This window comes from Scylla paramamosain, unplaced genomic scaffold, assembly GCF_035594125.1.
Source record: "Scylla paramamosain isolate STU-SP2022 unplaced genomic scaffold, ASM3559412v1 Contig10, whole genome shotgun sequence".
NCBI classification, from domain to species: Eukaryota; Metazoa; Arthropoda; class Malacostraca; order Decapoda; family Portunidae; genus Scylla; species Scylla paramamosain.
The window spans coordinates 1352501-1371011 of NW_026973675.1; the positions used below are offsets into that span (position 1 = coordinate 1352501).

Here is an 18511-nt window from a genome sequence, read left to right on the forward strand (position 1 = left end):
TGTGTGTGTGTGTGTGTGTGTGTGTGCGTGTCTGTGTGTGTGTGTGTGTGTGTGTGTGCGTAAACGTTAACTCAAATCGATGCTTTTCCTCACGTCGCTTTACACTCAAGAAATTGACATGTTAATAGAGACGTGTCCTTTCCATCCCTCGAGGAGTGACGCCCGCTTGCCTCCCTCTCCAGCACGGCAGGCAAAGAAAACGAGAGTCTGTTCCCCCGCCTCCCCTGGGGCACCTGTTGCAGCCCTGCAGGATTACAGACTTGCAGACTGGAAAGTTCTGCATTAATTTTACCGAATCTCGTAATCTCTTGGTAAATAGGAAACGGCGAGCAACAAGCGACCTTTCCTGGTTATTCATCACGATTCGAGATCATGATCTTAAATGTAACTTGTTTATCAAGGCACCTTATATTTACATGTGACAGAGTAGTCAGGCGTGGAGGGAAGGGCGCCTGAAGTGTGTGGACAGTGTGAAGACCAGTGCCAAGAAATGCCGGGGTTTTGAAAGCCGGAGAAACTCGGTGATGGTAAACTGTTGAGGGGAAAAGATTAATGGGAAACTTTTTGGTGGTGCAAGTCAGATGAAAAATCTTTAAAGGTGGAAAAAAATATGGGATATTTCCGTGATGGAAGAAAGATAAGGAGTTTGTCATGGCTGGTGACTGGCGGCTGGTCAGTGTTGGTGTCTTCACTCCATGGAGAGAGTTCTGAAAGTTGATAAAATAAAGACACGTATAAAAAAAGTATAGAAGAATGAAAGCAGCGTTAGTTAAAGAGTGGAAGGTTTTCATCACATCACTGGTTCACTTCAGGCTGAAACACTAGCAAAGGCAAACAGTTACATCGAAAACAAACCACCAGCCAGGGACGCTCAGTGCAAACTGGATAACAGCCAATACCTGCCGTGAAATTACCTCGTGCCGCCGCCGCCCTTCACGCCACCACGCCTCAGGACGCACCATTATAATGTAAAAAAAAAAAAAAAATGCAAATATGAATCCAAAGGGCTTTCAGATATACAAGTGTACGGACAGTGTTCTGTGTTGACGGAGAAAGGCGTGGAGAGTGACGGTGGGGAGAATATAGGTGTAGGATTTTTTTTTTTTTTTAAGCAACACTAGATGCCTACGTATTGTATTGTATCTGCACATGTTGTCGTTGCTGTTATTGCTGCTGCTGCTGCTGATGATGATGATAGTGATAATGATAATGTAATATACTAAGGCTTCAGAGGCGGTGTTGCCTTTTTTTTCGGGGGGTTGGGTAGCGGATGCAGTAATGCAAACAGGTCTAGCAAACTGATGAATTGGCATTTACTTTGACAGAGTAGGTGTTGGTCGTGGTGGTTGTGGTGGTGGTGGTGGTGGCGGTGATGGCGGCAGCAACAATGATGGCCAAGGACAGAAAAAAAAGGTTGCAAATTTGCTAGTGTGCGTCAGCGCTCGATAGCTAATCACAAGGAGCCCTACAGGAGAACAAGAGGAAGGGAGAGAAGATGAATGAAGGAGAATCGAGGAGAAACAATTGGAAAGACTGGGAAGGGTTTAGCACTGTACCATAACAAGACTCAACACAGACGCCTTTGTTCGATAGTGCTCAATCATTCACAATCTTAGACTGAAAAATAAATAAAAAGTAAACGCACCGAAGAAAATACACATTAAAAAAATAAAGATGAAGCACACTATCTGAAGACCTGTATTATATTTATACCGATATACTATAAAAAAAAAAAAATCAAAGGATAAAGTACATTGATATGCTTTATGGCTAAACACAACCAACTCCCTCTTTAAGTGTATCGCAGTGAGAGAGAGAGAGAGAGAGAGAGAGAGAGAGAGAGAGAGAGAGAGAGAGAGAGAGAGAGAGAGAGAGAGAGAGAGAGAGAGAGAGAGAGAGAGAGATACGGATTAACACTGAGCACAAGTGTCAAATTATCATCTTGGAGCAGGAAAGTGCTAATATCCTTGGAGAGTCCCGTATGAGATGAGATGAGAGGGAAGAGTGGCAGCAGACCATGAAGCAGCGAATATTGACAAGTGGCATTAATAAACACACACGTCTTGCTCTTCTTTCCCCTTCGCTTGATCGCGTTTGGCTCAACACTCGGGTCTTCCTTGGCTGTCTTCCTGTTGTTCCGTAGGTGTCTCTAATGATGAGGAAGGAAGTACACGCTACGACAAACAATGATGGAAGTAGTAGTAGTAGTACCAGTAGTAGTAGTAGTAGTAGTAGTAGCAATGATAATAATAATAGTAATAGTCTGGCTATATTTAATTTATCTGACTATATACCAGGCCGCATCACACACTCTTAGGCCCTGCTGTAAACGAACAGTCTCGTAAACATAATAATAAAAATGATTATAATAATAATAATGATAATAATAATAATAATAATAATAATAATAATAATAATAATAATAATAATAATAATAATAATATAATAATAATAATAAGAGTAATATGATGAAAACAAAAGTAATAACGATAATATTGACTTTTTTTTCATCCGGAGGCATATACATCTTATAAGAAACAATTGACACACACAATAATTACAAAATATATTAACAATGGTAAAAGAAATCAATGTTATAGTAAAGTACAACTCAATGAAAAAAATACTAATAATGTTCTATATTGATATGAAAACCAATACTTTCAGAAGCACAGGTGCATTCTTATCAACCATCCTCTGGAAATTGTTAGAGATCATTCCCTTGCATTATATAATTACTCCACGTCCTTAATATATATATATATATATATATATATATATATATATATATATATATATATATATATATATATATATATATTATATATATATATATATATATATATATATACAAATATATATATATATATATATATATATATATATATATATATATATATATATATATATATATATATATATATATATATATATATATATATATATATATATATATTATATATATATATATATATATATATATATATATATATATATGTATATATATATATATAAAGTCAACCAATTATGAACCTCTCTCTCTCTCTCTCTCTCTCTCTCTCTCTCTCTCTCTCTCTCTCTCTCTCTCTCTCTCTCTCTCTCTCTCTCTCATGGCGGAGGCTAAAGATAGTCAGGTTTACTGCACAGACATACTAGATTCGCATTTATAATCGTTGTGATGTTTTATTTCTGCTTATTTTGACAGTCTCTAGTGAAGTTATTGGAGTTTAAAATGGTATTGTCATCATTCTGGTGATAGTTTTATCAAGGAGTGAGAAAATACGTACACGAGCCTAACTAGCCATCTTAGTGAGAGATCGAAGCCTTTAACCCTTTAACTGCTATCTGGTACAACCTTTCCTCAATTACTAATCACTCTGAGACATTTCTACTTGTTCTGCAGCCATCTCCAATCTTTAAACTGTGTACAAATTGCAAAATCTATTCTTTTTAATCCCCTTCTTGTAGATGCTTATAAAGATTTCAGGCACTACTTTTGGTGGTGGTAATTGCTTCGTGTCGCAGTGGAAGGGTTCAGAGTCCTGATGAGATGACGAAGCCTTTAATTTAAGAGTACAGGATTCAGACATACATTCATTCATACCTACGTCATGAGTTCCCCCAGGCTAAATTTCACCACTAAGACTCCGCGTTTAAGATGTCGTCCAAAAATAATTTCGCTATACTTTTCTTTTATATTTGTATTTTATTCTACTTAAATATTCGTTCATTCATTTATTTCTTTATTTTTTTGCATGGGTGAGATATTCGTGGGGAATCATTTACTCGCGTGGAATTTTGTAAGCAGCCGTGCAGTTGCCAGCCAGCCTTACCTATCGTGGCCATGTGAAGGCTGCGTGCGTCCACCCACAAATACCACCAGTGATAAGATGATCCTGAGAGGAGCTGAAATTAGACCTCGCAGGATAAACCCACAGACAATGGAACTTTCCCTATCTCCCCTTACTCCTGTGCTCCCCGTCAGCCTTTCCTGCCTCGGGAAATGAAGCACGGTACATCCTTCAAGAACCATATTCATAAACCCTCTTCTCTTTCACCACCATCATTTTCAAAGGCCACAGAGATGATTAGCTCCCAAGCCCATGGTCGCGAGGCTGTTTCTGGGAATCGATGGACCACCTCAGAAATCATGAATCGGTTGTAATTATATTCGATATAATTATGATTTTAACCTAGATTATATAATCAGTATTGTTAATTATGATTAGTTTGTGTAATATGTAAAAAAAATAGGCGTTAATTAACACACGTACACACACCTAGGAACGGCAGGTCAGGCCAGGATTGCTATTAGGGCTGCAGCCAAAGGAGTGATGAGAGTGCTGCTGGCCAGTGTTGGTGTCTTCACTCCACGCAGCGGCTCAGTGGAGAGTTTGGCGTGTAACAAGAGTGACGGCTAGTATTGTAAACATGCGTGTGACAAGTCAGTAGAATAAACATGCATGTGGAAAAAAAAAAAAACTTGTATAAAATAAAGGTGCATTAGAGTGAAACGTTTCCCATCCCGCCACAAGTTCACTTCAGGCTGCAAAAATCGAAAAGCTCACGGCTCTGGCTATCGTTTTGTTGCAGCTCCGTGAAAACTCGATAGCGGCCAATACCTGCCGGGGAATCATCCCCTTGTTGCGCCGCCGCCCGTGACACCACCACGAAAAGATACACAGTGCGACAGACAACACTCGTCTAACCTGGAATGAGGCGGAGGGTGCGGCGAGGTGGTCAGCTGTGGCTGTGGCCGCCTTCAGCCCACCCGCCTGACTGCTCCTCTTTGTTACCGAGTCATGGGAAAGTCGAGGTGTTATTTATAGTAATCGCCTCGCACCTGCGCCTCCTAAATGCTTAATCCTTTCACTGTCGGATCATTTTTCTTTTTATCATCTGCTACTTTATAGGCGCTCATTTGTGTACAGTGACTCCTCCCCTACAGTTTTTTATTTGCTTTATTCTTTTTAGTAATAGCTGCTGATTACATAGAGCTCGGAAACTGTTAGTAGAAGTGAATAGATTGACAGTGAACACGTAACACACAGTGTGTGTGTGTGTGTGTGTGTGTAAAGACGGCTCCCTAATTAATGAAGCAGATTCCCTGCCTGTATTTCTAACAAAAGTGCCAAAAGAAATGTTTCACGATACACCGTATCTTGAAACATTTCTGCCCGCACCCCGACTACTTTCAAGAGGCTGTAGTTGAAATTACACAAGTTTTAAGAGTGTTTCTATGGTTCTAGTTACAGACTGGTAAGGTCTCTACAGCATCAACGGGAGAACCAGTTTTGAAAATCTGGGTAATTATTTCTGTGGCCTTTGAAAATAGTCTGGTGAGAGAGCAAAGCCTTTCAGAATACAGGCACATAACCTTGCTTCATGAAAAACAAGTGCATTCATGATACCTGAGACTGCCTTGCTACATTCCCCCAGTGACTGCAATGTATCTTTTTTTTTTTCTTTATCTCATAGCATTAGTCTGTCTGTCATTGATGAAAACACCCGCACTACATGTATTACGTTATTTCATTAGTCTCAAGTCGCTATTTCAAGTCTATATAAGCCTCAATAAATACGAGAGCTGTGGTGGCGGTCTGCTTCCCGTCTGCCAATCAGAGCGTTCTATTTTTCCGTTTTCTTTCGTATTCTTCGTAAAGCTCACGCATCCTTCATTTGTCGTTACTTCTTGCCTCACAGAGTATTGGTAAGTGTCTTCTACTGGTAATAATAACCGTGATTCTATTATTTTGTATCATTACAAGTAGTATTGCGAGAGTGGCTCCGTTCTTAGTGACAATTACCTCAGCACAGCCTTCACCAATCAGCGCCAAGTATTCAAGTCACGTGATACTCTCTCCTCGCCGTCTCTTCAGCCATTCGCCCTGCGCCCGCTGACGTGACGAGTCCCTGGTTGTGTTACGGCGGTGAAGCGGTGTTGCGTCTGTCCCTGGCGGGCATGTTGTGGTGGACTGCGGTGTGGAGGGAGAGGTGGATGTGAGTATGGCCTGGTGGTGGATAGGGAGGAGTGGATAGTGGAAGAGAGATGTGGAGAGTAGGATGGTGGAAGGGGGAGGTGGAGGTGGCTATGGCGGACGTGACTGGGTTGAGGTGGTGGTTGTGGTGATGTTTGGTATGGTTGGAATGGTTGTAGAGGGTGTTGGTAGTGATGGTGAACGTGACTGGCTTATGTTAAAGGTGGTTGTGGTTGTTGGGGATGGTGGTGGTTGTGTGACAGTGGTGGGTGCAGCGGACGCAACGGTGTTGTGGTTGTTGGGTGTGGTTGAGGATTGCGATGGTGGTGGTGGTGGAGGTGATAGGTGGCGGTGGTCGTAGTCGGAGCGGGCTAAGCGGTGGTGGTGGTGGTGTAAAAAGGTGTTTATCGGACGGAGTGGAAGTGGTGGTGGTGGCGGTGATACGATTATCAGGGATGAGAGAGAGAGAGAGAGAGAGAGAGAGAGAGAGAGAGAGAGAGAGAGAGTGTGTGTGTGTGTGTGTGTGTACTCCTATAATCAGCAAATTGCAGTCACTCGTTCGCTTGTTTCACCTCCCTGTTTCAGGCCTTCTCTCCCCTTCCCTTCCTCCCCGCTCCCTTCCTAACCTGCCCGCCACCCTCTCCCCCGCTTTTTCCTGCCTGTCCTCCCCTGCTCCTCGTGTCCCAGGTGAGTGTTGCCTTACTTGAGTCAATGTATAATGGTTTTTATTTGAGATTGAAGCTCCACACGTAATGAAAGGTAGTAATCTGTGGTTTTGTATACTATTATTGGACTATTTATGTAAACTTACAATAGAAAATTAATTCTATTAGGAAATGTGTGCATATTTAAACAATTTCATCAATATAATGACCTGTGTGATGTGACGTCAGTGAGAGAGAGAGAGAGAGAGAGAGAGAGAGAGAGAGAGAGAGAGAGAGAGAGAGAGAGAGAGAGAGAGAGAGAGAGAGAGAGAGAGAGAGAGAGAAAGAGAAAGAGAGAGAGAGAGAGAGAGAGAGAGAGAGAGAGAGAGAGAGAGAGAGAGAGAGAGAGAGAGAGAGAGAGAGAGAGAGATTGACAGCAAATGAAGCAGTATTTATAAATTTCCTGGCTCTGATGATGAAAGTTATATGACTGAGGCTGTAGTTAAGTAAGTTGAGAAGCAGAGCAGATAAATATGAGTACACCACCTGTCTGTCTGTCCGTCTTTCAGTCAGTCAGTCAGTCTGTTGATGAAGGAATGGTGGAGAGACCAATATGTGTCTGTCTGTCCGTCTTTCAATCAATCAGTCAATCTGTTGTTGGATGACTTCTGGAGAGAGCAGTCTGTCTGTCTGTCCGTCTTTCAATCATACAGTCAGTCAGTGAGTCAGTTGATGGAGGAATGGTGGAGAGACCAATATGTGTCTGTCTGTCCGTCTTTCAATCACACAGTCAGTCAGTCAGTCTGTTGATGGATGACTGGTGGAGAGAGCAATCTGTCTGTCTCTCCGTCTTTCAGTCACACAGTCAGTCAGTCAGTCAGTCAGTCAGTTGATGGAGGACTGGTGGAGAGAGCAATCTGTGTCTGTCTGTCTACGTGATGCTTCCCTCCGCCGTTTCATTACGTAGACAAAATACATGAAAGGGAAATATTGGTTTTATGGACAGGTGTGGTGGTGGTGGTGGTGGTGGCGCCATTAGTAGTATTCAGGTGTCATACCTGTAACGTAATAAGGAATGAAGGCAGGACGTATGCGATGGCAGCTTGAAGGTAACAATTGGTGATGAAAGGTGGTGGTTGGTGGTGGTGGTGGTGGCAGGGGCTGTGAGGGCTGCCTGTTACCACCACCTTCACTATCCCAAGCGCACATCTCTGGCTGACCCTTCGCTCCCCCGTTCTTTCCCTGCCCTCAATTCATCCCCCCCTCTCTCTCTCTCTCTCTCTCTCTCTCTCTGCAGACGAGTGCAGCTGTGTTTTGAGTCAGTTTTTCTAAAGTTTGTGAAGTGGTTGGCGTGGGTGGCAGGGACGTGGAGGGCGTCACGCTGGTAGTGTAGAAAAGAAAGCGAGAGAAAAGTGATGCGGCACTGATGTTTAATACCTGAGTGAAGTACTGGCGTCGTAAAGACCATTTCTGTCCATTGTGATTTCTGAGTTTAAGTAATGAGGCTTTGTAATGGGTCGTTTATCATTTATTTTATTTTTCACGTGGACAAAAATTGTGCTTACTTTATTTATATATATATATATATATATATATATATATATATATATATATATATATATATATATATATATATATATATATATATATATATATATATATATATATATATATATATATATATATATATATATATATATATATATATATATATGTTACAGTCAATACCTGAATCCAGACAATTTGTAAAGTGACTTATTTTTTCAGGCAATTTGTGAACTGCCTAACCTAACCTAACCTAACCTAACCTAACCTAACCTAACCTAACCTAACCTAACCTAACCTAAGGTTAGGTTAGGTTAGGTTAGGTTAGGTTAGGTTAGGTTAGGTTAGGTTAGGCAGTTCACAAATTGCCTGAAAAAATAACCTAACCTAACCAGGCAGTTCACAAATTGCCTGAAAAAATAAGTCACTTTACAAATTGTCTGGATTCAGGTATTGACTGTAACATATATATAAAAGGAAACACAATTTTCCTCCACATCAAGTTGTCATCAAAACTTGCTCCATTCATTCCATTGCCAAACTGAGACCATGTACCCTGACACATTAACAAAAAAATAAATAAATAAAAAAAATAAAAAAATCCCTTCACCTTTCTCTACTGAGAGAGAGAGAGAGAGAGAGAGAGAGAGAGAGAGAGAGAGAGAGAGAGAGAGAGAGAGAGAGAGAGAGAGAGAGAGAGAGAGAGAGAGAGAGAATGGTGGCCAGAGTAAGACGAAGGAGAAAGCAAGTTAAAGAAAACAAATGGAAAGTGAGAGAAAAGCAAGAAAATACAGATGAAAAGAAAATCTGCGGTAAAAATGCACCGCTGAAACAAAAACGAATAAGAAAGTGTAATGAAACGATGAGATAATTTTGTGTTTTTGTGAGCCCGCAATTATGCTGCACCCACCCTCTACCAATACTACCACTACTACTACTACTCCTACCACTGCAATTTATGAGCAGTAGGTGACAGAAACGAAGAAGCGCAAACACCTGGAGATAGGTGAGCTTGATAGGAAGTTACAAGTAGAATATGAAGTAAAACTCAAAGACTCACTGAGAGAACTTGAGAGGACTGTGAAGAACAACTCAAGAACATTACGCCCTAAGTGGACGACCTGTACGAGGCCAAGGTGAGAGTGAGAGTGAGAGGGGAGTAGGTAGGTGACGGATTTGAACTGGAGAAAGATTAGGGTGGAGAGAATTGAAGGTTGTAACTTCTAGGGACATTGGGAGGGAGTGAGAGAGTGAGAGGGGAGTGGGTAGGTGACGGTTTTGGACGTTAGAAAGACTACGGTGGAGAGAGTTATATAAAAAAAAAATGGTGTTATATTAAGTAAAATCAGTCAATATTTAACACGTCAGGCGCCACACGCACCACCGCCGTTACATTTCAGACTATTCAAAGTTGCCGTGTGTACCACTGGCCCAACATTTATCACTTTTCTTCCTTTTTTTTTTTTTTAACAATGAATTCCATTAAATAACGGGCAAAAATGAAACGCAAATCTTTTAAACAAATGTTGATTATTAATTATCATAATTTTTAATGAGGCAAATATAATAATGGTAAAATAATGAAAGTATCTTTTGTGAAGTGACATTGTAACTGGTCAAAATACAAAGGTGGAACTCTAAATGGTAATAATAAAACTTGTCTCAGTCACGGCTCAACATATAGATGTAGTATCCTTAACAACTGTCATCTATATATTCTTTTATTATAAAGCAAATCTGTGATTGCAAAACAACATAACATTTTTACCTACTCTTATTGAAATCATTACTATCATTTCTTGCACAAAGGAGAACTTTTCCTGTAACAAATGAAAGCCTGTGTCCTGTTTGCAGCTGCACAAAGAAAAGGCTTTATCCTTCAACATTCATATAAACAGCTTCTTCATTCCTTGTGTAGTGAAAACAGTGACTCAAGAAATGATTGCAGCAAATGTGTGAAGGTCGCTATTGATGGAGAGAGTGCTTTCTTTCAGAACATAGGAGGCATACATGTACCTTCCCATCACACTGATCACATACACTCTTCACTCTCCTACCTTCTCAAGCTGCACTTGTCCGTCCTTCATTCACACTAAAGATTTGACAGCGCCCTCTGCATCTTTTTCCCGCTCTTCTAGAGTGACCTTGCAATCCAACAAGAAAATGGTGTTCTCTTACCTCCCAGAGAGAGAGAGAGAGAGAGAGAGAGAGAGAGAGAGAGAGAGAGAGAGAGAGAGAGAGAGAGAAAGAGAGAGGGAGGGGGGCTACAATAGCCCCCCTCCCTCCCTCTCTCTCTCTCGGTTTGTCTGTCGGTTTCTTTTTTTTTTTCTATTTTGTTTAATCTACTACTACTACTACTACTACTACTACTACTACTACTACTCGTACTACTACTACTAATCGTACTACTACTACTACTAATCGTACTACTACTAGTACTACTCGTACTACTACTACTACTTCTACTACTACTACTACTACTACAACAACTACTACTACTACTACTACTACTACTACTACTACTACTACTACTACTACTACTACTAACACATCTACTACCACCACCACCACCACCACCACCACCACCACTACTACTACTACTACTACTACTACTACTATCACCACCACCACCACCACCACCACCACCACCACCACCACTACTACTACTACTACTACCACCACCACCACGAATACCACCACCACTACTACTACCACCGCCACAACCACCACTACTACCACCGCCTCCACTACTACCACCGACACTACCACCACCACCACCACCACCACCATCACCACCACCACCACCACTACTACCACCGTCACCACTACTACCACCGCCACCACCACCACTACTACCACTACCACTGCTACCACCACCATCACCACTACCACTACTACTACCACCACCACAACCAACACCACCAACACCACCACAACCACCGCCACCACCACCACCACCACCACCACTACTACTACCACTACCACTGCTACTACTACTACTACCAGCACTACCACCAGTACTACTACTACTTTTACTGCTACTACTACTACTACTACTACTGTTGCAGGTGACCCATGAACTACCTCTAACAATGGTGATGAAGAACCAGAAGTGGGTTGTAGGTGACGAGATAACTATCCCAGGTCATCCCGGAAGTGGCGAGGTGACCCCATACAGCTCCACAAGGTCGTGGAGGACACCAGACATAGCCACGTGGTCGCCTACACTCAGCCATCCACCTCACCTGCCCCAGACTGCTACCCGGACACCATCCAGCCACAAGAACCCAGATAAGCACTTCCGGGGTCCTTGGTTGTGGTTAGCTAGCTAGTTTGTTTAGGGGTCACTTGCTGTACATAGGAACCCTCCTCGGTCTGATGCTATTTTTTTTATTTTTATTTTTGAGGTGTAACGCTGTGCTCTACGTGAGAGTGATAGTGTTTATCTTTATTTATTTATTTATTTTTTCCTGAAGACCAGCTCTGAGGTTATCTTGGAGGTTAACGGAGAAGAGTTCTTCACAACTGTGTTTGTTGTTTTATTTTATTTTTTTATTGGTCACTTTTTGTTTTTTGTTGTGATTGTTATTAATTTTATTTATTTGTATTGAAATATGTGAGTGTGAATGCAGCACAATATATAAAGGTGTGCATTCCAGAGTGAAAGGAAGGCGTGCACAGGGTAGAGTGCACAGGATGCAGTGCCTTGTTTTTATCACCAGACCTTGATTGACTGAAGCAAATGAAAACTTTGGTGTGAGTACCTTACAAAGACACTTGACAATACTAATGTCACCTCACCTCGTGGTTTCACCTTAAACCTACAAACATTGGCTGGACACAAGGTCATAGAAATAAATTATTCTCATTTATTCTCATCTTTACAAATTACAGTCTTTACACATCAAAGTAACTAATCACCTTTATTCATCCACTTGAGGGGGTTGAAGGATCGCTAATCCCATATTAAATTGCCTGTGTTCAACTCGCCTCTCCTCCCTCATTTATTGACCAATTCATTTAAAAAATATTTTGATCAGGAAGGTTGCAAGAAGGATGTCTGCTATCTTTTTTTTTTTTTTGTACGATAAGTTTTTTTTTCAATGAAAAAGTAAAAAAAAAAACTGTGTCAAATATTTACTTTCAAATATTTGTCAGAAATCAAAATCAGTTACAAACAAAAATGACGACAGCAGAATTTGTTCGCCTCTCACAGCTGGATAAGCCGCAATGGCCCATCTGTGTGTAACACCAATAACAACGGAGATCATTTTTATATGCAAAAATCCGCCATTTTAAGTTATGTCAAAGTTTAAGGGATGACTATAATACACCTATTGCAGCTAAGGACTTGAAATTCACATGATATATACATCACAATATGTTGAAAAACAGATATAGATTAATTTAGTTACTACGATCGGTTTTGTACATAGGCCTAAAGTAATTCATGATTTCACCCTTAATTACCCGGGGGGGAGGGGGGAAGGCGGGTGAAAACAATTTTTGTTATATTTCGACTTTTAGATCAAAACCAGTGTTTAACTGTTTGAAATAAATAAAATATTAATGCAAAAGATATCTAATGGAGACACATTGACTATTTCCTAGATTTACGGAAAAATATTTATCTTATTTTTCGTATATAAATTTGAAAAAAATAGTTAGACCTAAAATTACGTACTCTCTAATGTTGTACGCAGCAAAAGAACCGTAGATATTCATAGGAGACTGAGGAAGAACGGGTACGCCAGAAAGAAAAAAAAAAAAAAAATGTCATGTCTCGCAGCGGGCGAAACCGTGAAATTTCATAACAGAAGACCTCATTACATAAGGGGATATATATATATATATATATATATATATATATATATATATATATATATATATATATATATATATATATATATATATATATATATATATATATATATATATATATATATATATATATATATATATATATATATATATATATATATATATATATATATATATATATATCAAAACATTACATATATAAAAAATGGGAAAAAAATGTAGAAAATAAAAAAAATAAAAAAAAAATTCATATCCTGATCGTACAACGACACCCTTGATGCAAAACATGTTTGCGCGCCTGACGATGTTAAGACACACGACACACACTTCCCTTGAGAAAAGATGATAGCCTTCACGAGTGTCTTACTATTTCTTTGCAGAGCCCCTCTTCTTGATGACGACGCGTACACTGTCAGCTACACTTTGCAGTGTCTCACTTAAATTTTTCTCTATCTTTGTATCTCTCCATTTCAGATAAATTGTTATCTTTCCAAGGGTTGAGGAGAACATGGTCGTGGTTCAAGTGAAGCCACTACAGCCACTCCCTGACAAGCCTTCCACACCGGTGAGTGTTGTTCAAGCATGTATTAGTATTGCTAATTCCTTATTTCCTAGAACATCTACCACTATATAATGGCAATGTCTTTCCAACACAAATAACGTCAAGCAAAAATAAACTCTACACTAACTAAGTGATGAAAAACGTAGCATCATCCGCTGCACAAAACAATACAGCAGCGAAGTGACACTGCCAGGACTTGAACCAACACCTGCCTGCCTCACTGACACCTGCCGTGGTGCCAGGGAGTGAAGAGGCCTGTGCTGCCACCACGCTGAGAGAGGGAGAAAGAGAAGAGCATTAGAGAGGAATGACCGTGGCAGGAAGGATGGTGTGTTAGGTGACTGGTTCAGACAGTGACGGTGGACAGAAGAAATGCTGGAGAATGATTAAACCACAGGTGGTTCATGTTGTAGTTGTTCAAGATTTCGAAGAAAAATTTTTTTTTTTCCTAGACAGACAGTGGCAGCAGACACACAAGAGACGATGGTGTGGTGGACAAGAAGATGCAGGGAGACAGCAGACAGAATGGAAGCTACAGATGAAAGAAGAGCAGGTCAAGCCATGGCAGCAGCCACATAGACAGACAGATTGGATAAGAAAGAAGTATTATTTAGTGAGGTAAGGAACTGTACAACCCTTCACGGTGCTGACTACTTGATAGCAGAGGTGGTTCATGTTGGTTCAGGATTTGGTTTGAAGCTGTTACGTGAAAAGAACATTCTGAGGAACGAGAGGTTGTATTGTCACTTGTCAACAAAGTGGCAGAGTATTGCTATAACATTTATAGCCAAAGCTGTACCAGCTGCCTGAGTGTGTCATGTCCATTGTGTACTTACAGTCACCTTTGTCATGTCTACGCTAGTGGAGGAGAGGGAAGAACAAACCTTGAATCGTCCAGGGTTAGAGTTTTTAGCAAAGGTTTGAGCGAAGAGTTCAGCTTTAGAGGTAGATGTGATAGCAGTGGTGCCATCTGGTTGAAATAAAGAAGGGAAAGGAGAAGCAAAGTTATTATAGATGTTTTTGGGTAAGTGCCAGAAGTCACGAGGGAGAGTTAGATCTTGAAACGTTTTGACACTTTCTGTTAATGAAGGAGTTTTTTTTTGGCTAATTGGAGAAGAGACTTGGCATGGCAGAAATGTAAAGTGCATTAGATTCCGGTGATGGAAGAAGGCTTAAGCACCTTTGGTGGGCCACCTCTCTATCATGTATAGCACGAGAACAAGCTATGTTAAACCAAGTTTAACTTTGGAAGGTTTAGGTCGAGAAAAAGAGTGAGGAATGTACGCCTCCATGCCAGACACTATCACCTCTGTTATGCGCTTAGCACAAAAAGACGGGTCTCTGACACGGAAGCAGTAGTAATTTTCCAAGGAAAATCAGCAAAATACCTCCATGTTCCCCCAACTAGTACAGGCAAAATGCCAGTGGCACCTTCCTTTTGTGGGATCCTGAGGAGGGATTGGAGCGATAGGACAAGATACAGATATGAGACTGTGATCGGAGGAGCCCAACGGAGAAGAAAGGGTGACAGCATAAGCAGAAGGATTAGAGGTCAGGAAAAGGTCAAGAATGTTGGGCCTATCTTCAAGACGGTCAGGAATACGAGTAAGGTGTTGCACCAATTGCTTTAGGTCGTGGAGAATAGCAAAGTCTAAGGCTAGTTCACCAGGATGGTCAGTGAAGGGAGAGGAAAGCCAAAGTTGGTGGTGAACATTCAAGTCAGTCTCCAAGAATTAAGATCTCTGCAAAAGGGAAGAGAGTCAATGTGCTCCACTTTGGAAGTTAAGTAGTCAAAGAATTTTTCATAGTCAGAAGAGTTATTTGAGAGGTATACAGCACAGATAAATTTAGTTTGAGAGTGACTCTGTTGTCGTGCCCAGGTGGTGGAAAACTCGGAAGATTCAAGAGAGTGGAAAGCAGGTTAAGTCATTGCGCACATGAACACAGCATCCAGCTTTGGATCGAAAATGAGGATAGAGAAAGTAGGAGGGAACAGAAAAGGGGCTACTGTCAGTTGCCTCAGACATCTGAGTTTCAGTGACGAAAGGATGATGAAGCTTAACAGAGGAGAGGCAGTGTTCTACAGATTGAACGCGAATGTTGCAGAAGTTTATGAAGAAAAACTGAGAGGGGTATCAAGACATTTAGGGTCGTTACCAGAAGAGCAGTCTGACCCGGGGACAATTGTGGTCCGCTCACCAGATGGGGTCTCCGAGGCTGGTGTAGGAGTATGTGTGTAATAATTAGGTGCTGGTAGTTGTTTTGTGTGCAGGAAGAGAGATATCTCCATGACTATAACGTTTGGTACGATTGAAAACATCCTTTGGTTTCCACAGATATGTACACACTAGTAGTAACAGTTTTCACCTGTAGCACCAGAAACAGTCTTCCTCACACGAACCGTTTTACTGCCGGGACTTGAAGGCTGATGAAGCAGTGCGGCGGAGGTCACGCCTCTCAGAGTGTTTATACTTGTTGTCAACACCGCCATAACTAATACAAACTCTTTAGTGCAGGTAGTTAAATAACTGCAATCATTGTTCCAGATTCCTAAATTCACAAAGTGCATAACTCATTCCAAGTTTTTATTGCAGATAATTAAAGTTTTAGTGAAATAATTATTCCTATTCCTAATGTTGTGTGGTGCATTATCTCAGACAGGACCACTGGAGGCTGTCAGAGTGCTGTGGCACGTGGCAAGAACCAAGTGTTCAGGAGCACACACTGTCCCTTCACCAGTCAGCAGGTTACGAAAAACAATGCAGAATTTTGTTGAGTAATCAAAGTAATAAAACGTAAATGATAAAATGTCAGTACTGATTTAGAATGTCACACTCCACCATGGCAAAGACTGCCGGCTGAGTAATATTCAAGTTGTATTAGTGAGACTCTACTCAATGTTAATTATAAGGCAGGTGTAAAAAAAATAGTTAAAAATGTATCATAGTACAAGAAAATGACAGTTCAAAATGTAAACATATCTTTAACAAGTAGACTTGAATGGTCATTAAGCAGTACAGCAGACCCTTCCTACAGTAAATTCACTATTATTTGTAGACTGGCCTTATTTGTCTCTCATCATTTTACTTTTCTCATTATTCTGTCTTGTTTTCTCATTAATACTTGAGTGCCTTCATGTTATCTCTATTATTGTGACTGTTTCTCTCATTATGTTGCTGATGTCTACTCTCATCATCTGACTGACTGCTCGCCTTCACAGGTCTGGGCGGCTTGGAAGCCTCACTACAAACTGAAGACCCGTTCACTTGAAGGACACAGTTGGAGTCGGACACAAGATCCAAGAGGGAGTTATTTTTAAACGAGAGCTTCAGGCAGAAAATTCGAGTGGATTTTCAACTCTAAAAATAACTTTTTTGGGGGGGATATTTTGAACCTTCTTTATCTTGAAAAATAACTGCAGATATCATGACTCTAGCTGGAAATTGACCTGAGCAATGTAGGGTTTGCTGCAGTGAGATTACCAAGGCACGAGTGTCTGGGATTTAAAGATGATGGATATGTGTCCTGTGTGCTGCTGTGCTGGGAGGAGAGGAGCAGCAGCAGTCGTGGGGCTCTGTTGCTGCTGTCACTGGTGCAGCTGTTCACTCCTGCAGCTACCTTCCCTCAACATACTGTGTCTTCCCTCACCTGCAATGAACAACTATGAACAATACTTCTCCTGCGATGAGGAACAGTGAATAACACCTCTCTCTCTCTCTCTCTCTCTCTCTCTCTCTCTCTCTCTCTCTCTCCACAGTATGTCCCCCACAGTATGTTTACAAACCCACAGTGACTCTCCACAGCCCCTCACCAACAATTGTCTCCTTCACACACACACACACAAATGTTAGAATCTTGTAGTGTCTACAACAAGGAATGGAACCGAAATCGACAAGCCAAATTTTCTTCCAGCCTGTGTGAGTGTAGTGAGGCTCAATGTGTGTGTACAAGTGAAGAATATATATTAAATGCTTGACTCAAAAATATGAGGCTTACACAAAAATACAGGACACAACTTGAGTGTGGTGAGTCAAAGGTGAGTCAAAATGCTCAACTTTGAATTAACTTACAACAAAAACTAACTAAATAAAACACACTATAAAGAAATAATCTCATCAATTAACACTGAAAAAAATATATATATACACCAACACAAAATAAATAAATAAATAAATAAATGAAGACTAAATAAAGCAAATTAATCTGAACGCTAACAAACAAACCAACATAGTCGTATATTTTTTAACACTACGGTGAAGAAAGATAATGAAGCTGTAACATTGAGTGAGAGAGAGAGAGAGAGAATTTTGTGGTCTTCCTAAATCTCTCTCTCTCTCTCTCTCTCTCTTACACAAACAATAAAAAAAACAAAAAAGTAAATAAACAAAATACAAGCAAATAATAATAGCCGTCCACACCAATCCACATACACCAAGCCATCCCAATCCAGCCAATCACGAGCCAGCAGCAGACACACCGAGAGGATTGGGAGAAAGAGGAAAAAGAAAAAAAAATGAAAAATAATGGATACCGGGAGAATAAGAAAAGAATAAGAAAAAAATGGCGAATCAAGAGAAAAATGAGAAAAATAAAGGAAAAAAATACGAATAAAATCAAAAGGAACAAATGAGGGAAGAGAAAAAATGGGGTGAGGAGGGGAACACTTAGGAAAATAAACCAAACAATAGGGCATTACATTGTGATTACGTATAGCAGGGATGGATTATGAGAGAGAGAGAGAGAGAGAGAGAGAGAGAGAGAGAGAGAGAGAGAGAGAGAGAGAGAGAGAGATCTGCTCAGGAATTTAATTTTGTGTTGGTGGTTTACGCTCTCTCTCTCTCTCTCTCTCTCTCTCTCTCTCTCTCTCTCTCTCTCTCTCTCTCTCTCTCTCTCTCTCTCTCCTTACAACAGTTTTGTTTCTCTCTCTCTCTCTCTCTCTCTCTCTCTCTCTCTCTCTCTCT

General features: G+C 40.6%; 1 long non-coding RNA gene across 4 annotated transcripts; it reads left to right on the forward strand.

The window, feature by feature from the left end:
- Positions 1–5850: 5850 nt before the first annotated feature.
- On the forward strand, positions 5851–17688 carry LOC135097006 (uncharacterized). Of its 4 annotated transcripts, XR_010265272.1 has the most exons (6): positions 5866–6000; positions 6564–6665; positions 11236–13553; positions 14003–14168; positions 16208–16296; positions 16771–17688. It is a non-coding gene; the product is annotated as an uncharacterized LOC135097006 (long non-coding RNA). The 4 variants fall into 4 exon arrangements; XR_010265271.1 differs by lacking the exon at positions 6564–6665 and having other exon boundaries at positions 5851–6000; XR_010265274.1 differs by lacking the exons at positions 5866–6000; positions 6564–6665 and adding an exon at positions 6127–6378.
- Positions 17689–18511: the final 823 nt, after the last annotated feature.